This window comes from Rana temporaria, chromosome 4, assembly GCF_905171775.1.
Source record: "Rana temporaria chromosome 4, aRanTem1.1, whole genome shotgun sequence".
Lineage (NCBI taxonomy): Eukaryota > Metazoa > Chordata > Amphibia > Anura > Ranidae > Rana > Rana temporaria.
Window position 1 is genome coordinate 465,028,353 of NC_053492.1, and position 23,101 is coordinate 465,051,453.

General features: G+C 44.8%; 1 protein-coding gene and 1 pseudogene across 1 annotated transcript in view; one reads left to right on the forward strand and one right to left on the reverse strand.

Moving 5' to 3' along the window:
* The window catches only part of PLCB1 (phospholipase C beta 1), an 825,411-nt gene that overhangs the window by 60,635 nt on the left and 741,675 nt on the right, over positions 1–23,101 (forward strand). The gene's annotated exons all lie outside the window — the stretch shown is intronic.
* On the reverse strand, positions 18,641–18,723 carry LOC120938705 (annotated as a pseudogene).

Consider the following 23,101-nt stretch of genomic DNA (forward strand, 5'->3'; position numbering starts at 1 on the left):
GCTTCCGTTAAGTTTGGCGTAGAATATGTAAATGCCTAGATACGCCAATTCACGAACGTACGTGTGCCCGTCGCAGTAAAGATACGCCGTTTATGTAAGGCGTTTTCCAGTGTAAAGTTATTCCATCAAATAGCTGGCCTAGTCAATGTTAAGTATGGCCGTCGTTCCCGTGTCGAAATTTGAAAATTTTACGTCGTTTGCGTAAGTCGTCCGTGAATAGGGCTGAACGTAATTTACGTTCACGTCGAAACCAATACGTCCTTGCGGCGTACTTTGGAGCAATGCACACTGGGATATGTACACGGACGGCGCATGCGCCGTTCGTAAAAAAACGTCAATCACGTCGGGTCACCCCCCCCATTAACATAAAACACGCCCCCTCATCCTCATTTGAATTAGGCGCGCTTACGCCGGCCCCATTTACGCTACGCCGCCGTAAGTTAGGAGGCAAGTGCTTTGTGAATACAGCACTTGCCTCTCTGACTTAAGGCGGCGTAGCGTAAATACGATACGCTACGCCGCCTTAAAGATACGCGCCCCTACCTGAATCTGGCTATAAGTTTGTTATTGCGAGACGGTGAGAGGTATGCACTGCAAACTGTATTGTATATTTACTGATTTCAATTTGTACAACAATGCCGGCATGCCTTGTAGGTGAAGGTACGTTTGACTATGCAGCATTTTCGAAAAACACCACTTAGATTACCAGCATTTCCAGCAATTTCTTCAAGTAGCAGTTATCTGAAAGGAAAATCTAAATGGCCGTTATTTTAGTTTTTTTTTTTCTTTCTTTTTTTTTACTTTCTGGTCTTTTACCGTATTTTCTTCCTACTTTGGTTTCCATGGAAACTGTTCAACAGCTTCATCCCAATTCACTGCCATACCTATTAGAGCAACTACTTACATTGTGCTGTGGAGGAGGTAAGCAGCTCTAGAATGGAGCTTCAGTCGGCATAGTAATTCTTCTGCAGGGCTGTCTCCTTTTCTTTACTACTCTTTGTATTTCTTCCCCAGACATATAATTAATGACAGTTCGAAAGAGTTGAAAAACAATTTTATTACCTGCATTCTAAATATAGAGCCACACTGGAGGATTTCACTACCGAGTCTTGATGTCTGCTATGTTTTGTGTGTATCTGATGTCAGAAACTTGAAGGGGAACAAATCCAAGACCACAGGGTTGAAAAGGTGACAGTATAAATAGGCCTTTGTAAAGTGATCCCGATCAGATGTTGGAAGTCTCAAAGTGAACCTGTCAGGATTGAACTTAGGCAGTTGCCATGGCTGACTTGTTTTTAAAGCTGCAGGCCATGGAGCTTTTATCTTTAACTTCCCTTCACTCCTTGGTGTAGTCTTTGACCTGGAACGCGCATTTGCGTACCAGGTGGTCTGATACTTTTGATGCACATGGTTATTTCAAATGAAGGACTCTCCCTGTTACGGTCTGGAATCAGGCTTGGAGGCCAGGAGCAGTAGAGAAGCTCCCACCGATGAGCTGGATAAGTACACAAGCAGGTCATCTTGATGATGCGGGCTCACCTTGAGGTGTGGAGTCTGAGGCCCCGTACACACGACCAGTTTCCTCGGCAGAATTCAGCTTCCGACCGAGTTTCTGGCTGAATTCTGCCGAGGAAACTGGTCGTGTGTACACTTTTGGCCGAGGAAGCCGACGAGGAGCTTGACGAGGAAATAGAGAACATGTTCTCTATTTCCTCGTTGTTCTATGGGAGCTCTCGGCCCGCCGAGCTCCTCGGCGGCTTCAGGGCTGAACTGGCCGAGGAACTCGATGTGTTTGGCACGTCGAGTTGCTCGGCCGTGTGTACGAGGCCTAATAGGTAGATTCACGTAGGGGCGCCTAACTTTAGGGCGGCCTAGCCTAGTCTTTTTAGGCTACACCGCCGTAAATTAGTTAGGCTAGTAGTGATTCTTAAATCACTTACCTGCTAATTTTCGGCGGCGTAGCCTAAAACGAGCGGGCGTAAGCGCGCCTAATTCAAATGACTTGGAGGGGGGCGTGTTGTATTGAAATGAGGCTTGACCTCACGGTTTTTGACGTTTTTTGACACTGCGCATGCGCCGGGCGACTACATTTACCAGTGCGCATTGCGGCTAAGTAGGCCGTACGGGCCTATTGATTTTCGACGCGTACGTAAACGACGTAAATCCCGATTCGCGGACGACTTGCGCAAACGACGTAAAAAATTCGAACCTCGCGGCGGGAACGGCGGCCATACTTAACATTGTTATTCCACCTCATAGGTGGAATAACTTTAGGCGGCCTATCGCGTACGGAAACAACGTTAATCGACTGCGGCAGGCTCGCGTTCGTTCGGGAATCGGCGTACAAGCTCATTTACATAATCTAGGCCGGCCGCAATGGAAGCGCCACCTAGCGGTCAGCCAAAACATTGCAATCTAAGATAGGACGGCGCAAGCCATCCTATCTTAGATATGTTTAAGTGTATCTCTGTTAGAGAATACACTTAAACATAGGTCGGCTTAGATTCAGAGTTAGGTCGGCTTATCTGTAGATAAGCCGGCCTAACTCTTTGTGAATCTACCTATTAGTCAACGCTGTATCCTGGCCTAGGCCGACAAGGCCAGGGCCTAGGGCAGCACTTTGCTGGGGGGCAGCACGAAAAGAGTCCCCGCCGGCTTGCGCTACACTGTTAAGCCTCGTACACACGATCAGTCCATCCGATGAGAACGGTCTGAAGGACAGTTGTCTTAGGTTAACCGATGAAGCTAAATGATGGTCCGTCACGCCTACACACCATAGGTTAAATAACCGATCGTGTCAGAACGCGGTGACGTAAAACACAACGACGTGCTGAAAAAACGAAGTTCAATGCTTCCAAGCATGCGTCGACTTGATTCTGAGCATGCGTGGATTTTTAACCGATGGTCGTGCGTACTAACGATCGGTTTTGACCTATCGGTTAGGAATCCATCGGTTAAATTTAAAGCAAGTTGTTTTTTTTTTTAACCTAAGGTTAAATAACCTATGGGGCCCACACACGATCGGTTTTGACCGATAAAAACGGTCCATCAGACCGTTGTCCTCTGGTTAACCTATCGTGTGTACGAGGCCTTAGGCAAATTAGTCTAGCGCCCCCATAAAGCGGCCGCACTGCTTCTGCTATGCGGGTGGCCGGTATTTCGCAACTGTGGGGGTGCCGCTTCTATCTTTTTGCTGGGTATTCCCCCCAAAAAACACCAGCAAATTCAACAGTTCAACAGTTTGTGGACACTTGACTACGTCATTTTTTCCTAGGCAAGAATCCATATAGTGCAGGAAAGGTTCCCCTTCCTTCAAAAAAATAAAAAATTAAATGGTTGATTGTGAGAGTGGAGGGGGAGAGGAATGATATGGCAGAAAGTTGATAGGGAGGGAAAAGATCTTCTTTAAGTTCCTGGTAGCGTTGGAAGCTTGCCCCAATTCTACAAGATCCTTTTGGCCCTTCACTATAATGGCTTATCTTACTGAGCAATAGGAACATGTAGGTGGTGGGAAAGTTGGGCCAGGCTTAGCCACTAAATAGAATCCTACGACAGACCAGGATTTTGGGTAAAACCGACACTGGACTAGTCATATAAAATTACAGACAAATGGAGTATTAGGGGAGTGTGGGTCAAGGTAGTTATTAGTGGGTGGTAGGGGTGAACATCAGTGGCGGCTGGTGCTCCAAATTTTTTGGGGGGTGCAAACAAACTAAAAAATTCTGAAAAAATACACCCGTCAAATGCAGCCTCACTGTGCCCATCAAATGCAGCCACTGTGCCCATCAAACGCAGCCACTGTGCCCATCAAATGCAGCCACTGTGCCCATCAAATTCCGCCACTTTGCCATTCCAACGCAGCCACTTTTCCCATCAAACACAGCCACTTTGCCCATCAAACACAGCCACTGTGTCCATCAAACATTGCCACTGTGCCCCAAATGCTGCCACTGTGCCCCAAATGTTGCCATTGTGTCCATTAAATGCTGCCACTGTGCCCCAAGTGTTGCCACTGTACCCCAAGTGTTGCCACTGTGCCCCCGTCTGCCCGGCACTCACCTTGTCTCGGGTGGGCAGTGGGTGACAGCGGCAGGCAGTGAGCGGTGTCCAGTGTACTCCATTTCTTCCCCGACCCCGGTGTCTTCTCCTGCCCGCTCCTCCTCATGTCCTCTGCTATGATTGGACGCCTGATCACAGCGCCTGTCGTTTCAGTCAATCAGGTGACAGGTAACACAGACCCGGCGCACCTGATTGGCTGAAAGGGGGTTCAATGTTAGCAAAGCAAATTCCTTTGTTTTGCTAACACACAGCTGGGTGAGAAGTGAACGCACAGCGCTGCGCCCGCTTCTCACATTTTTGGGCGCCTATCAGAGGCGACGGCTCTAATCAGGTGCTTTCAAAAAACACCCCACTGCTGTAAATCAGGCAGTGGCGTCTCCAGCTTTCATATTTAGGGGGGGCACATGGGGGGACAGGGACAAAAGTAGGGGGGCCAACTATAAAATGCAATTATATATATATATATATATATATATATATATATATATATATATATATAAATATATATCATGGGGCCCTTTACTACGATCCCACTATGGGCCCTTTCACATGTTCTGCAGTGAGCTCCCTTCCTACTATACTGGGGCCCCCCAGGGTGGCAGAAAACAAGAGATATATGTCACCAGCACACCAAGAAAATATAAGGGTCCAAAGCAGTGGGAGAACTATCAGGGTTGCAAAGGTTGTCTTGCCACCGGGCCCTGGTGTTCTGCCACAGTGGGGATCCCCAGCTGTCCTGTCCCTGCTATTTACAGCGCTGGTCTGGCGTCTGTCTCCTTGGCAGCGGCGGCAGTCTATTAGGACCTAGTGCTGGTGACATTATGGGTGCATGCAGGGGAAGGCTGGCACTATTGGTTATAGAGAGCTGAGCCCCCAGCAGGTCACCTAGTAGCAGTAATGCTGTATAACCTTCTCTGTTGACATGCTGATCGGCATGTGATCCAGGTGATGCACCCAGTCAGATCTAATAAACACAGTATTTATTAGCATCAAGAGTACAACCACATGAATATAATCAACCGTATGATCAGCAGCCATGTGGGCTCTATGCCTGTAAAGTGTGGGCTCTATGCCTGTAAAGTGTGGGCTCTATGCCTGTAAAGTGTGGGCTCTATGCCTGTAAAGTGTTGTGGGCTCTATGCCTGTAAAGTGTGGGCTCTATGCCTGTAAAGTGTGGGCTTTGATCAATAAAATCTCTGATATTTATGACTAGGATTTGACTAAGAGCATCATCTGGATTGCATCACAATCAGCATGTCAGAGAAGGCTTCACTTCTGCTAAGCAACCTGCAGGGAGCTCAACTGTCTACAACCAATAGAGATGGGCTCGGATGTGTTTGAAATCCCACATGCCCGATCCCGCCAGGAAGCCGACACTCCACAGTGCTAATCAATGTATGGGCTGCCTAAGAGCTAAGACCAGCCATAGACAGTTTAAATCTCAGCTGGTTCAGCAGAAACTGGCTGAGATTTGAACCATTAATGAGCAGATTCTCTTATAATTATCACTAGTGGTTGCTGTATAGCCACTAGTGATAATCACTGTTTGTCGGGAGAATACAATACAATATCTGGTTGTGTGAGCGCTCGCATTATGCAGTGTCGGCGAGCACAGGGAGGGGGGGAATCCCCCGCAGAGCTGACTGGGGACGCTCTCCCTCTCGGGGAGCAAAATACAAAAATTGCAAAAAAAAAAAAAAAAAAAAAAAAAAATTTTTTTGGGGGGGCACATGGTGGGGCACAGCATGATGTTGGGGGGGTCAGGGCCCCCTCTGGCCCCCCCCTAGGGACGCCTCTGAAATCAGGTGCCCGGTGCCCGAAAAGGCAATGCATGAATCTAGCTATGGGGATTAGAGCGGTGCCAGGAGAGAAGGGGTGGCGCTCCTGCGCCCCTTTATCTGCGCACCGCCGCTGGTGAGCATTTAATTGAATGTACAATGTGGCAGATTAATTTAAACTCAATCTATAAGCAATTAAATGTAATTCTTTTTTATATATTATTCATTTTACCCCTGCACACCAGATGAAAAAAGTAAGTAAATTCAAGAAAAGCAGGTTGATGCAATAGCAGTGTTTAGTTCCTTTTTACTGCATCATATTACATTTTTTTTTTTTTTTTTATATTTTAACAAGTGTATCTTAAAACATTAAAAAGTTCCACCAGCACTTGAAGAACCTTTTCTTTCTTTGAGGCCTCGTACACACGACAGAGTTTCTCGGCTGAATTCGGCGAGAAACTCGGTCAGAGCCTGATTCTGCCGAGAAACTCTGTCGTGTGTACACTTTCGGCCCAATGGAGCCGCCGAGGAACTCGTCGAGAAAATAGAGAACATGTTCTCTATTTTCTCGTTGTTCTATGGGAGCTCTCGGCCCGCCGAGCTCCTCGGCGGCTTCAGGGCTGAACTCGCCGAGGAACTCGACGTGTTTGGCACGTCGAGTTCCTCGGCCGTGTGTACGAGGCCTGACGGTAGTTCCCGTCTTATTTGGAAAAAGTTTGCAAAGAGTGAAGCCCGTGGGCCAGATCCACGTACCTTGGCGCATCTATATGTCCGGCGTAGCGTATCTCAGATACACTACGCCGCCGTAACTTACAGCGTATTTTCCGTATCCTCAAAGAATTTGCGCCGTAAGTTACGGCGGCGTAGTGTAACTATGTCGGCGTAGGGGCGTGCAATTCAAATGGATGAGATGGGGGCTTGTTTTATGGTAATTCCTATTGACCCCACGTAATCGAAGTTTTTTTTGAACGGCGCATGCGCCGTCCGTGGGGGTATCCCAGTGCGCACGCTCCAAATTAACCCGCAACAAGCCAATGCTTTCGATGTGAACGTAATTCTACGCAAAGCCCTATTCGCGAACGTTTTACGCAAACGACGTAAACGATGGAAAATTTGACGCTGGCCCGACGTCCATACTTAACATTGGCTACGCATCATATAGCAGTGGTAACTTTACGCCGGAAAAAGCCTTACGGAAACGATGTAAAAAAATGCGACGGAAGCGCCACCTAGCGGCCAACGTAAATATGCACCTTAGATCCGACGGCATACTAAGACGTACGCCAGTCGGATCTAGCCCAGCTTCAGGCGTATCTTGTTTTGTGGATACAAAACAAAGATACGCCGGAGCAAGCTAGAAGTTACGCGGCGTATCAATAGATACGCCAGCGTAACTGCTTCGTGGATCTGGCCCTGTCTCTCTGTTAGAAACAATTGGAATCTAAAAATGCTGCTGCTATTGTTTCAAATTATGTAATAAATTTGTCTCATTTATTGTGGATACTTTTCTTGGCCCACACTGTACCGCTTCAGGAAAATTTCCACGCAACTCAAGATAATGTCTGATGTGTATTTCAGATAGCCTAGTTTGAAAATATTATAACTCAACATGCCTGGAACTTCTAGCCAAAACGTAATACCTAGCAGCATACGGTCTTGAGATGAATCCAGGATATAATACCCAGTGGCATATGGTTGAAAACCATCCAAAAATATCTCATCCTTTAGTGTATGGTAAAACAAATCAATTTAAAACAGCAATCCATGAGGATCGAGTAATTAATATCTTGAAAAAAATTCATTTTTCATAAACGGCCTCCCATGAAGGCCATGAAAATCTGGTACGTTCATTACTATAGCGTATGATCTTGCTCGTTTCAACTGCTTTGTGCAATAACAGAATTTAAAGAGGAATGGCAACCAAAGCCTTTCTTTTAGATTTGCATTCCAAAAATAAATATTCAAGTGGTGATGGGATTTTAGGGCCAGATTCACAAATGAGATACGACGGCGTTTCTCCTGATACGCCGTCATATCTCTGTTTCTATCTATGCGGCTGATTCATAGAATCAGTTACGCATAGATAGGCAGAAGATCCGACAGGTGTAATTGTTTTACACTGTCGGATCTTAGGATGCAATACCGCGGCCGCCGCTGGGGGGAGTTCGCGTCGTAAACCAGCGTCGGGTATGCAAATTAGGAGTTACGGCGGATCCACGATGGTTTTTCGCGTTCGCTACGTCGCCGCTAGTCTAGTTTCCCGTCGCAAAGTTACACATTTTTTTTGGTGCCTTAACTTTAGTCAGCAAGTGTATTGCTGTCTAAAGTATGGCCGCCGTTCCCGCGTCGAAATTTAAAAATCAACGTCGTTTGCGCTAGCCGTCCGGGAATACAGAAGTACGCTACGCGCGTCGCCGTTCGAAAAAATGACGCCGCGCAAAGCACGGCGGGAGTTCGGAAACGGAGCATGCGCGGTAGGTCCGGCGCGGGAGCGTGCCTAATTTAAATGGCACACGCCCATTTAAATTGGCCCGCCTTACGCCGGAGGCCGCCGGCGTAGGTTTTCATCGCAAGTGCTTGGTGAATCAGGCACTTGCGATGAAAAATTGCGGCGGTGTAACGTATCTAGGATACGTTACGCCGCCGCGATTCTACGTGAATCTGGCCCTTAGTCCTTATCCATATAGGGCAGTGAATATAATCATGCAGCACAGTGGTTTTACAACTCAACTGGGCCACCCTCCAGTGGGAACCTACAAAATCATCCAAAGCAAACATCAAACAGAAGGGTCACCCGTCCAAATTACTTTAATGGTTCACAAAGAAAAAAAAATCCAATGCGTTTCAAGGGCTAGAAGCACCCATACCTCCGTAATCTATTCGGGGGAAGTATTAGAGTTGATTTACTAAAACTGGAAAGGCCAACATCTGGTGTGGTCGTGCATGGTAGCCAATCAGCTTCTAACTTCAGCTTGTTCAATGAAAGGAGACGTACAGCCAAAGCTTGTTTGGCTGTACTTCTCATGTGGATCACAGAAGTGCAGTTCATTCTGCACTCCTGTGATCTGTTTTCAGCAGACAGTGGGTTGAAGGCCGCTGTTGGCTGACATCAGAGTGAGGTCCAGGCTCTGGCAAGATCGCAACAGTGAAATCGGAATCTGCCCACATGCCTGGAACAACACCCGGCTCAGCCTCTCAGTGGAGCCTTAGCTGGCTGCTCCCGCCCCTCCACAGCCTAGCGCCCCACTGAGCGCGGGAGTGGGTAGTGCAGAGAGTTGTGAGAACCGAACGATCAGCGGTGTTCGTTGTGAGCTTGTTGTCAGAAAATCTGAGGGTGTGTAGGCTCCATCAGACATTTGCTGTCGGAATTTCCGACAACAAATGTTTAAGAGCTGGTTCTCAATTTTTCCTACAGCAAAAGTTGTCGGAAATTCCAACCGCATTCAATGCACAAAAATCCTACGCATGCTCGGAATCAATTCAACGCATGCTCAGAATCATTGAACTTCATTTTCTCGGCTCATTGTAGTGTTGTTCGTCACCGCATTCTTGGCGATCGGAATTTCCGACAACATTTGTGTGACCGTGTGTATGCAAGACAAGTTTGAGCGAACATCCGTCGGAAAAAAATCCACGGTCTTGTTGTCGGAATGTCCGATAGTGTGTACGCGGCATTAGAGGTGCTGGGGGGGAAAATGCATCATCCACATAGGCAAGTATGATTCTTAAAAAACCCTATACATCTCTTTTAAGATTTGATAAAAAAAAAATGGAAGCTGATTGGATTCAATGCGGAGCTGCACCAAATTTTGCACTCTAGTTTTAGTAAATCAACCCCATTGCAATGAATCAAGGGAGTCAGTAACCGGTGGTGCCAACAGTACTGCCGATAACACTGGAACCACTGGTTACTGATTCCCTTGCTTCTAACTGTTTCGACGCATCCTATGCATTAAGGTGAAAAAACATCCGACACCCTCCCTTCCCAAAAATCAGTTTGTGCTGTAACGAATCACAGCACAGTGATTGGACACAAGAGGTGGGATTTATAATTTCTCCAATAACAAGCAGGGGGCGGGATTGTGCTCCTCCAGCCAATCCCGGCCAGGACAAGTACTGTCAGTGAGTAAAGCGGTGATGTGACGCCCTTTTTTGGGGGCATCAGATTGGCCCTGGGGGGGGTGTCTGTGTCAGTTTCATTCCGGGATACTGTATTGTCCTGAAATAAATGTGCCCGGGAGAGACCTGCAAAATGCGGGACTGTGACGGGCAATCTGGGAGACGTGGTCACCCTAGTGGCAGGGGTCAAGGGGCCCTTTTCACAGACACGAAAGGGGCAAAGTGACATTGCCTGTTGGAGATGAAATGTAGCTTGGCACGCAATAAAAGTTGTGCAAACAGACAGCAAAATTTACCATTCGTAACATTCCAGAAATATGTATCACTAATGAATGCAACTAGGCCATTGTTTTAAAAAATGAGTTCTTGTCAGCCTGGATACCCTCTTTTTATGGTGCTCCAGATATGTTTTTACATGAAACACCTTCCAATACGACTAGCCTACTTTTATTCTCTTTGATGTGTGGTCTGAATATTTCATCCCAAGCCCAATACAAAATGCCAACTATTAATATTTATAAAGCCCCTATAGGGCCAAGCTAACTCGTTCTAGAGCTGACCTAGAAATTTGAAATCTGCTGCGCGGCGTCTCTGGAAATAAAACGTAGCGGCACTCGCGTGGTATCGGGGGGGCCTGAGAGACAACTACCGGAGTAAGGATGGCGAGACATGCTGTTACTCATTTGCAATTACATGAGAAACATCACCTTCTCTGGCTTTAATCACTGGCCAACATTTACATATGAACCCATCTCACCTCCGCACCCGCTAATTATACACATGTGAACATTCGTAATATCTCTCCATTCGTAGTACCGTAGAGCATTCCACAAAGTTACAATTAGCCACATTTATTAAAGTAAATAAAAGAACCACTTTATCACCTGTGGTGACCAGATTCTGTGATGGAATAATGAAAAGCTAATTGGATACCGAGAGCAACGCAGATGGTCCTTTTACACTCACAGTCCCTGACACCCAATATTCTGTATTAGTAAAGTTGTGTTACTTGCAATAAAAAAAAGCTGATGTATGAAAAGAGTGTTACCAGAAAAAAAATCGATGCCAATACCAGCCATTTAAAAAACAAAACTTAAAATGTTCCTCTTCTATAGTGCTTTTATGGGGGGACTCAAAGCACATAGACAGCCTTTCTCAACCTTTTTAATATGGAGGAACTCTTGGAATATCTTTCCAGGCTCACAGAATCCCCTACTAATAACTACTTTATCTACAGCTCTACAGTTTACACAGCGCTTTACAACTTGAGACAGTACAAATACAATACACTTTAAAGTGGTTGTAAACCCTTTACAACCACTTTTACCTACAGGTGAGGCCTCGTACACATGACCGAGTTTCTCAGCAAAAACCAGCAAAAAACTTGCTGGGAGATATTTTTTTGCCGAGGAAACCGGTCGTGTGTACATTTTCGTCGAGGAAACTGTCGAGAAACTCGACGAGCCAAAAAGAGAGCATGTTCTCTATTTCCTTGACGGGAATGGAGAAAATTGGCTTGTCGAGTTCCTCAACAGCCTAACAAGGAACTCGACGAGGAAAACCATGTGTTTCGCCCGTCGAGTTTCTCGGTCGTGTGTACGAGGCCTGAGCCTAGATTAAGGCTTACCTGTAGGTGTTCGAAATATCTCCTAAACCTCCACAGTTTAGGAGGTATTTACAATAATGACAGGCGCCGTAGATATCTATGGCGCATGCTCTGTAGACAACGGCGCAGGCGCACTTTAGAAACGGCGTTCGCGCCGTTCCTAAAGAAGGCCATGCTGTGACTGGTGGTATTTTGGGGCAATCTGGCGGTATTTTGGGGCAATCTGGCGGCATTTTATGGAGCAAACTGGCAGCATTTAATGGCACAGGGGCTGCGTTTGATGGCACAGCGGCTGCATTTGATGGCACAGTGGCAACAATTGATGGGCACAGTGAGGCTGCAATTGATGTTTTTTTTTCGTTCGTTTGCACCCCCCCCAAAAAAATAATAATAATTGGAGCACCAGCCATACAAGAGATATTAACTGTAGGGGGATGTGCTGATGGAGATAATAAAAATGTACAGTTGTTAGGTGGGGGCCAGATAGGCTTCTCTGAAGAGATGAGTTTTCAAGGATCGTCTGAAAATGGTCAAAGTAAGAGAAAGTCGGATAGATTGGGGTAGAGCAGTCCAGAGGATGGGAGAGGCTCTGAAGAAGTCCAGAAGGTGAGTATGGGATGAGTTGACAAGGGAGTTAGAGAGCATGAGGTCTTGGGAGGAGCAAAGAGAACGATTAGGTTGATATTTTGAGACTAGGTTAGTGATAGCGTCTACTTACATTTGTGGTCATTGGGAAAAATCCACCCTTTACAGATAGCTAAAAAGGTCATCGGTGTCAGCGGGTTACTTATCTGAGAGTCAGAAATTTCCTATTGCTCAGGGAACCCCTGTCAACCACTGGAGAAATCCCTAGTTGAGAAAAGCTGACTTAGGAGATGAGGCAGCCATGTTGGGCACACTCGATTGAGCCAGTTAACCTACCAGCATGGTAACCCAGAACCAATCTTGCCTCCTCTTATATATCACGGCTGCACAACAGACCATGGCCAGGTCCTGGAGGACGCCATTGCTTTGTTATTGCTACTAAAAATAGACATCTGGCAGATCAGTATAGGATGCTGAGGGTGTGCGAGTGTACTGCACACCGGCGCCATCTTGTGCCTTTCCTCCCGGCGGCGCACCCATTGTGTTTCACAGCAGGCAGGCAGCCAGAGAGGAGGGGAGGAGAGCCGCCCGCCCGAGCGGGGATCTCACAGTGATGTGGCGCGGTGGTGGCATTGTAATTCCCGCCTTCTGGAGCCTGCGGCGCCAATGATGGACGTTACACGTCCCGCGGTCCCGGCATTGGACCTGTGGGACATCCATCATAGGCGCTGCAGGCTCCAGAAGGCAGGACATGCTATGTCACTTGGCCACACTCGCCGGCGCTCGGGATCATAGGGATCGGCGAGGCTCGGGGATGACAATTGCATGCTGCATTCCTGACACCCGGGGGTTTTCAGGGACCCGTTTGGGGCTCCAGCCCCCTCAGCCTCCCCCCCCTCGACGCCCCTGCATCCAACATTTGTTGGCCGGAAGTTGGACAACAATTGACTGAAGAAGCCTACTAACGGTCGGATTTTAGCCAAACAGTTTGTCATCAGACAATCCCCTCCCAACAATTGGATCTTGTGAACGAGGCTTTACAGCAGCTACAGCTTGAAATGGAAAGGGGACTTTTTAACAACATTAAGTTACAATATGGCATGTGTGGCAAATTTATTAAGCTATATTATTTTATTTAACCAATGTAGAATTCCCCTTTAGGATCCAGGTACGCTATAATAATAATAAGAAAAACAAAAAACAGAAGAAATCTGGATGAAAAACGCTCACAATGGCATTTTTTGTGCCAGCTTTTAGCAGCAGTTAGGAGCTTTCAGCTTTTTTTTTTTTTCTGCTGGCAAATCGTTCCCAAAAATGCAAAGAATTATTATTTTTTTATCTGCTCCTAGAAGCTGAAGCTACAAAAATACTTCTAGATTAACCACTCCAGCCCTAGAAAGTTGTACCCCCTTCATCACCAGGCCATTTTTTTGTGATACGGCACTGCATTGTTTTACCTGGCAATTGCGCGGTCGTGCAACGTTGTACCTAAATAAAAATTATATCCTTTTTTCCCCACAAATAGAGCTTTCTTTTGGTGGTATTTGATCACCTCTGCAGTTTTTATTTTTTGCGCTATGAACAAGAAAATACCAACAATTGTGAGAAAAACAAAACAATATTTTTTAAAACATATCCAATAAAAAAAATGTAAAAAAAAATCGAATTTCTTCATCAATTTAGGCAAATATATATTCTGGTACATATTTTTGGTAAAAAAAAACCAATAAGTGTATATTGATTGGTTTGCGCAAAAGTTATTGCATTTTAAAACTGTGGTGTATATTTATGGAATTTTATTTTTTATTTTTTTAGTAATGGCGACGATCAGTGATTTTTTAGCGGGCCTGCAACATTGCGGCGGACAAATCTGACTCTAAATTACACTTTTTGGGAACCAGTGACATCAATACAGTGATCAGTGATAAAAAAATGCAGTGTTACTGTACTAATGACACTGGCAGGGAAGGGGTTAACTTCAGCGGCGATCAAAGGGTAGACGTTTGCCGTTCGTTTTGTTCCGAATTAGTCTTTTAACCAATTTCAACAAATTATTTAATTCCGAAATATACCAGAATAAACGAAAACCTGTTTAACTAATTTTTCTGAATATTCCTAAATTCGAACATATGAAAATTCGTAAATTTGTAAAATGGAAAATTCGTAAATTGGTCAATTAAAAAATCAGAAAAAAAATGAAAATTCTGAAGTAATGACTAACTAATAATAACTTAACTATAACTAACTATTAAATGATAGGTATTGGAATTTCCTTTAAAATTTGGCTGCTAGTGAACATAACGAATACAAATTTATCTGAAGATACAAATTATCCTAAATAATGAATGCTGTATCTAAACGAATGGAACACAATAAATTAATAATAATAAACAATAATAATAATACAGTATATATTTTTTTATTATTATTATTTATTATTAATGTGTTCCGTTCCATTTGTTTAGATGCGGCATTCATTATTTCGGATAATTACTAACTTCAGATACATTTGTATTCGTTACGTTCTCTAGCAGCCAAATTATCTGAAATGACGAATGACCTATCTAAACGAATGTAACATAACAAATTAATATTAATAAATAACAATAATAAAAAAAAAACATTTTTTTATTATTATTAATTTGTCCGTTCCATTTGTTTAGACGAGGCATTCGTTATTTCAGTTAATTCGTAACTTTGAATAAATTTGTATACGTTACGTTCACTAGCAGCCAAATTATCTGAAATAACGAATGCCGTATCTAAACGAATGTAACGTAACAAATTAAAAATAATAAATAATAATAATAATAATAATAAAAACGTTTTATTATTATTTATTATTAATTTGTTACATTCTATTTGTTTAGATGCGGCATTCGTTATTTCGGATAATTCGTAACCTTGAATAAATTTGTATAAGTTATATTCACTAGAAGCCAAATTATCTGAAATAATTCTGTATCTAAACGAATGTAATGTACTGTAACTAATTAATAATAATAAATAATAATAATAATAAAAAAAATATTATTATTATTATTATTTATTATTAATTTGTTCTGTTCCATTCGTTATTTCAGGTAATTCGTAACTTTGGATACATTTGTATTCGTTACATTCCTTAAAGCGGTGTTTCACCCTAAAAACAAGTTTCTATGATAACATCAAGCATACTAGCGCAATCTACAGTACGCCTTTCTTTTTTTTTTTCGCCGTACTCACTGTTTACTGCCGTAAAGAAGTTTCAGACTCCCCGCGGGGAATGGGCGTTCCTATGCACAGGGAAGATGATTGACGGCCGGCTATGGCGCGTCATGCTTCCCGAAGATAGCCGAAATAGGACTTGCCTCTTCACAGCGCTATACGGCGCCTGCGCACAGACATCGGAGCTGACTGTGCAGGCGCCGTGAAGAGGCAAGTCCTATTTCGGCTATCTCCGGGAAGCATGACGCGCCATAGCCGGCCGTCAATCATCTTCCCTGTGCATAGGAACGCCCATTCCCCGCGGGGAGTCTGAAACTTCATTACGGCAGTAAACAGTGAGTACGGCGCCAAAAAATAAAATAAAGGCGTACTGTGGATCGTGCTAGTATGCTTGATGGCTTTAACAGGCCAAATTTGAAAAGAATTTCCAATACCTATAATTTTACTTTCAATTTTTTTTTTTTTTTTACTTTCAAAATACCTATAACTTTATAGTTAGTTATTAGTTATTCTTTCTAATTTTGGGATTTTCTTTCTTATTTTTGGAATTACGTATTTACATATTTACGAATTGCGATCATAACGAATGGCCCGGAAAACGAAAAAAAAATGATAAAAATGAACGAAATAAAAATGTCTATCAAAGGGTTAAATGTGTTCCCTGGGAGTGCTTTCTAACTGTGGGGGAGGTGCTTTGACTGGGGGAAGACAGAGATCAGTGTTTCTGCTTGGCACAGAAACTGCCCTCTGGCAGAACGGCCTTCCCTTTTCCCCTCTCCTTTAGAACGATTGGCGGTTTCCGGTGGACATCGCGTCCGACAGACGCGCTGATTGGCTCCCACTGTGTCCAATTGCAGCGGGAGCGTGTTGTCGGCACGAAATCGCGTACCTGTACGTGGTTTCGCGCAGGAGGGCCGCCCGGCTGCAGTATATCTGCGTGGGGTGGTCAGGAAGTGTTTAAAATAGCTGCTGCTAGGAAAGTTTTTTTTTTTTTTAAGCTAGCATCCATGGAGCCTTAAACTTATAAAACAGTTTATAAATATTGTATTTATTTATTATGTTCAAGATTCAAAGTATCGCTTTTATAGAACGTAACATAAAGTATATGTTATGTCACAGGAGATTAAAATAATAAAAGCTGTTAAACCTCAGGAAAGTGAAATAATCCGATGGAGAGTGAGACATGCCAGATGGTTTCTAATTGGATGGCCGTGGCATTCATCCAATCAGGAGCCAGCTGGCTTTTTTGGTTTTGCGCTCAGAATTGGCCTTCCTGAAGCTGTCAGATGTTTTTTTTGCAAAAGCCGGTAAGGAGATCTCTGCTGTACACCTCGTTTTATCAAAATGAACTGTATGGGGTTGATTTATTAAAGAGGAACTGCAGTCTGCTCACATAATCTGTAATGAAAACATTTTTGTCCATTCTGAAGCTTCCCTCCAACCACTTTGCATATTATTTTATATATACTGTGATTCTGTACTTGCCAAATATGCTGCAGAAATCTCCCTCCACTGAGTCTGGCTGCAGCCATTTTAACTGTGGGCAGCTGAAGCTGCTACCTGTTCACTTCCTGGATTTACACAGAGGCACACCTCCAGCTCTGCAGCTCTCATTGGCCCTCTTATGGCTCACCCTTTCCTTCCTGGCAAAAAACTCTCACGAGAGTCAGAGAGATCTGTGCATGATGTCATAAGCCGAGGCTAATGACCAGACAAGAAACAGGAAGTGGGCTGTATAAGGTATTCACTGGCAGAATTTTTATTTTATTTTTATTATCCAAAGTTAAAACAACAACAAGGGCAGAAGATTTAATAGATGGAAAGATTAAAAAAACGACTGAAGTTCCGCTTTATAACTGGAGAGTGCAACATCTGGTGCAGCTGTATATGGTTATCCAATCAGCTTCTAACTTCAGCTTGTTCAGTTTCGATAATAAAACATGGAAGCTGATTGGTTTCTATGCAGAGCTGCACCAGATTTTTTCACTCTCCAGTCTTAGTAAATCATCCCCTATGTTTTGCTACACAGCAACCAATCAGATTAATGTTTTCATTCTGCATTTCTCATTCTGTGTAAGTGTGCCATTCCACAGTGCAGGTTCTTTTTAGGGAAAACACCCCCCTTTACAAAACACAGAGGAACAGAGCTGAGGCTGTCAATCACAGGCTATGCCCTCCCTGTCACCATTTATCTCTTGGTGTCAGGAAAACTTGTCAGAAGTGACTCATGCTGATAGTAGAGGAGCGATTCAGCAGACAGAAATGACATTTAGGCCTCATACACACGATCGGATTTTCTGCGGACAAAGCGTAGGACTTTTGTCCAAAGGGCGTTGGCCACGAACTTGTCTTGCAAAAAAACGGCAAAGAATTGCTGGCCAACAAACATAAAACAACATGGTTTTTCAGCTCTTTAGCTGAAATAGACCCTTCCAAGTAATCGGCGGGGCTCCCCCGAAGGGAGACCGCATGAGAGAGGGCGAACCAAGCCAAAAGGCCATGTTCACCCCCTCCCAAGACGTTCAGGGTAGGCCCAAGGACACACACCCTACTAATCACACTGTGACAAAATGTGTAACAACCAACAAAAAAAAAAACATAAAAGTAACAAACACAGGGATAAAAAGAAAGTGGGGAGAAGGAAGGTGGGAGAAGTGAAAGTGGCCATTGTGCAATACAATGGCCGACCCTTCAGCCAGGAATCAAAAATTACCCTGGTCCTAGCCAAAAGGCTCTGCCCTAGAGGCAGGTGCAAAAAAAGTGTGTATGTGAAGTTACGGTGCCAAATCTCGAAGTGCCCCTCAACAGTTGTGCGAGCTCTGGCACCCCTGGTCTGCCACTCCAGGGGCACATTCACCACTGGCTTTTCTCTCAACTCTGGCCAACAGCCCAGCCAGTGCAACCTCCACCCCAACCAGGAAGGCCTGGAGTTCTGAGAGCTTAGTGAGAGCCCCGGAGATAGGCTCCACCATCACTCTCATCACTCTCATACTAGCCACCCCAATGGTGGGAAAGGGGGGCCAGTGTTCTCTCCCGAAATACTGACTGGAGCAAGGGCTACACCAATCTAGGCCAGAAGGCCAGGGACCCGACCCTTCCGCCAGACCCAGTGGTTCTCCATCCACACCAGGAAGCTTCCCTTTCGGCTTTCTTTTTTTCTAGTAACATCCCTCCATTCATCGAGCAGTACTGTTTCGGTCCGCAGTGATACTAACCGTCCAGGTTGCCATTACGCCAAGAGGTTTTGCATAGCCACCGCCATTCCCAATCCACCACCGTGGACCAGGGACGTTCAGCATAGCACCAACTCTTGGTAAATGATAAGAACAGATACTACACTTGATCTTAGCCAAAGGGCAGAGAAGCGATCTAGAACAGAAGTTATTTATCCAATTAAGTTATGGTTGCATTGTATGCGTAATGATCATTAACGTATGTAATCGCTGGACTGTGCACTTAAAAGCTTGTAGCTCAGGGTAAGTTTATAGGTCAATGCATCCAAAACTTATAACAAGAAAGTAGGGCTGTGGAAATTAAAGATTAATTCCTCGATTAATCGGTACATTTTTGATCGATCAAATTTCTTTGATCAGTACTAGTGGTACAACGGATCATAAATGTTCCGTGATCCGAACGGGTCACCATATGCGGATCGGCACACCACGTGATCCGCGGAGCTCCACTGCTGCCTCGGCCATAGGAAAGGCTATGGCCTAGCTCCTGGAGCGTCGGCCATCTTGGTCCACCAGGCGGCGGCCTAGAGCGGCGTGCTGACGTCATCACCCGGCCTCAACTGTTCGTGTTCAGCCGGCTTCTCTGGTAAGACTAATCAAGCACTAATCTTCCTATACAGTGGGGGAGATGTGGACCATATTACAGTGGGGAGATGTCTGTGGATTACAGTGGGGAGATGTCTGTGGATTACAGTGGGGGAGATGTCTGTGGATTACAGTGGGGAGATGTCTGTGGATTACAGTGGGGGGAGATGTCTGTGGATATAACAGTGGGGGGAGATGTCTGTGGATATTACAGTGGGGGAGATGTCTGTGGATATTACAGTGGGGGAGATGTCTGTGGATATTACAGTGGGGGAGATGTGTGTGGATATTACAGTGGGGGAGAGGTCTGTGGATATTACAGTGGGGGAGATGTCTGTGGATATTACAGTGGGGGAGAGGTCTGTGGATATTACAGTGGGGGAGATGTCTGTGAATATTACAGTGGGGGAGATGTCTGTGGATATTACAGTGGGGGAGATGTCTGTGGATATTACAGTAGGGGAGATGTCTGTGGATATTACAGTGGGGAGATGTCTGTGGATATTACAGTGGGGAGATGTCTGTGGATATTACAGTGGGGAAGATGTCTGTGGATATTACAGTGGGGAGATGTCTGTGGATATTCCAGTGGGGGAGATGTCTGTGGATATTACAGTGGGGAGATGTCTGTGGATTACAGTGGGGAGATGTCTGTGGATATTACAGTGGGGGAGATGTCTGTGGATATTACAATGGGGGAGATGTCTGTGGAAATTACAGTGGGGGAGATGTCTGTGGATATTACAGTGGGGCAGATGTCTGTGGATATTACAGTGGGGGGAGATGTCTGTGGATATTACAGTGGGGCAGATGTCTGTGGATATTACAGTGGGGGGAGATGTCTGTGGATATTACAGTGGGGAGATGTCTGTGGATATTACAGTGGGGAGATGTCTGTGGATATTACAGTGGGGGAGATGTCGGTGGATATTACAGTGGGGGAGATGTCTGTGGATATTACAGTGGGGAGATGTCTGTGGATATTACAGTGGGGGGGATGTCTGTGGATATTACAGTGGGGAGATGTCTGTGGATATTCCAGTTGGGGAGATGTCTGTGGATATTACAGTGGGGAGATGTCTGTGGATATTACAGTGGGGGAGATGTCTGTGGACATTACAGTGGGGGGATGTCTGTGGATATTACAGTGGGGGGATGTATGTGGATATTACAGTGGGGGAGATGTCTGTGGATATTACAGTGGGGGAGATGTCTGTGGATATTACAGTGGGGGGAGATGTCTGTGGATATTAGTGGGGAGATGTATGTGGATATTACAGTGGGGAGATGTCTGTGGATATTACAGTGGGGGAGATGTCTGTGGATATTACAGTGGGGGAGATGTCTGAGGCTATTACAGTGGGGGGAGATGTCTGTGGATATTACAGTGGGGAGATGTCTGTGGATATTACAGTGGGGGAGATGTCTGTGGATTACAGTGGGGGGGGGGGATTTCTGTGGATATTACAGTGGGGGAGATGTCTGTGGATATTACAGTGGGGGAGATGTCTGTGGATATTTCAGTGGGGGAGATGTCTGTGGATATTACAGTGGGGGAGATGTCTGTGGATATTACAGTGGGGGAGATGTCTGTGGATATTACAGTGGGGAGATGTCTGTGGATATTTCAGTGGGGGAGATGTCTGTGGATTACAGTGGGGGAGATGTCTGTGGATATTACAGTGGGGGGAGATGTCTGTGGATATTACAGTGGGGGGAGATGTCTGTGGATATTACAGTGGGGGGAGATGTCTGTGAATATTACAGTGGAGGAGATGTCTGTGGATAATACAGTGGGGGAGATGTCTGTGGATAATACAGTGGGGGAGATGTCTGTGGATATTACAGTGGGGGAGATGTCTGTGGATATTACAGTGGGGGGAGATGTCTGTGAATATTACAGTGGGGGGAGATGTCTGTGGATATTACAGTGGGGAGAGATGACTGTGGATATTACCGTGGGGGAGATGTCTGTGGATATTACAGTGGGGAGATGTCTGTGGATATTACAGTGGGGGAGATGTCTGTGGATATTACAGTGGGGGAGATGTCTGTGGATATTACAGTGGGGAGATGTCTGTGGAGATTACAGTAGGGAGATGTCTGTGGATATTACAGTGGGGACTATATATGGTGATGATCCGAAAAATGTATGTGCGTTATAATTAATCAAAATTAGTCGATTAATCGATTTAAAAAAATTGATTAATCGAACACGAAAATTTTAATCAGTAACGGCCCTACAAGAAAGCCCTCTTGTAGCTTTGCTGATAACCTTCAATATCTGTTTTACGATGGTACTTTTTATTACTTGCCAGTTTTGTTTCAACCTTCTGCCCCTGGGACTTGATGCATGTGGGGCTAAAGGGTAGGAGATATAATCATTGCTAATGTCCTTTGCAGACTTATACATGGATAATTAATGTGTCCATTATAATAAATCACCCTTCTTATAATGAAACATCCCCGTATCAGTTGTATTTAATTTCTTGACGTTCCGTTTTAATGGACCAGAATCTTTGTAATATCCGTAGAAGGCCAGGCTGTCCCTGCACATGGCGTATGTGATAATGGAAGATCAGCCTACACTTGGGACTTCCATGACTACATAAAGGCCAAGGGCTGACTTTGTTAATGCCGCTTTCTGAACTGGAAGCCGATCAGGACTATGGAGTCAGGTGGCCAAAACACCTAATAAGTGTCCCTCAGACATTTGGCTTCAGGCGCATGTTCTTAATTTGCTTAAATGCCACAAATGACTTTTTTATTGGGCTGAATGGTTTCTGACCTTTGCAATTATTTGATCACTCCGTCTCCGACTTTTGTATTACGTCTTTTTGTTATTTCTTATAATACCACTGAAGCTAAAATTGAATTAGGCCTAGATTGAGAAATAGGAGGTGACAGCCACTGACATCAAAAAATATACTACAGACAGGGCCGTAAGACAGACAGGTCTGGTTTCACCGCTTCCCGACCGCCGCATGTAGATATACGTCGGCAGAATGGCACGTACAGGCACATTGGCGTACCTGTACGTCCCTGCCTTTCTGCAGGTCGGGGGTCCGATCGGGACCCCCCCCATGCTACATGCGGCGGTCGGATTCCCGCGGGAGCGATCCGGGACGACGGCGCTATTCGTTTATAGCCGCTCCGTCGCGATCGCTCCCCGGAGCTGAAGAACGGGGAGAGCCTTATGTAAACACGGCTTCCCCCGTGCTTCACTGTGGCAGCGCATCGATCAGGTGATCCCTTTTATAGGGAGACTCGATCGATGATGTCAGTCCTACAGCCACACCCCCCTACAGTTGTAAACACACACTCCTACACTCCTAACTCCTACAGCGCCCCCTGTGGTTAACTCCCAAACTACAACTGTCATTTTCACAACAAACAATGCAATTTAAATGCATTTTTTGCTGTGAAAATGACAATTGTCCCAAAAATGTGTCAAAATTGTCCGAAGTGTCCGCCATAATGTCGCAGTCACGAAAAAAAACGCTGATTGCCGCCATTGGTAGTAAAAAAATAAAAATAATAAAAATGCAATAAAACTATCCCCTATTTTGTAAACGCTATAAATTTTGCGCAAACCAACCGATAAACGATTATTGCGATTTTTTTTACCAAAAATAGGTAGAAGAATACGTATCCGCCTGAACTGAGGAAAAAAAAATGTATATATGTTTTTGGGGGATATTTATTATAGCAAAAAGTAAAAAATATTGCATTTTTTTCAAAATTGTCGCTCTATTTTTGTTTATAGCGCAAAAAATAAAAACCGCAGAGGTGATCAAATTCCACCAAAAGAAAGCTCTATTTGTGGGGAAAAAAGGACACCAATTTTGTTTGGGAGCCACGTCGCACGACCGTGCAATTGTCTGTTAAAGCGACGCAGTGCTGAATTGTAAAAACCCCTTGGGTCATTT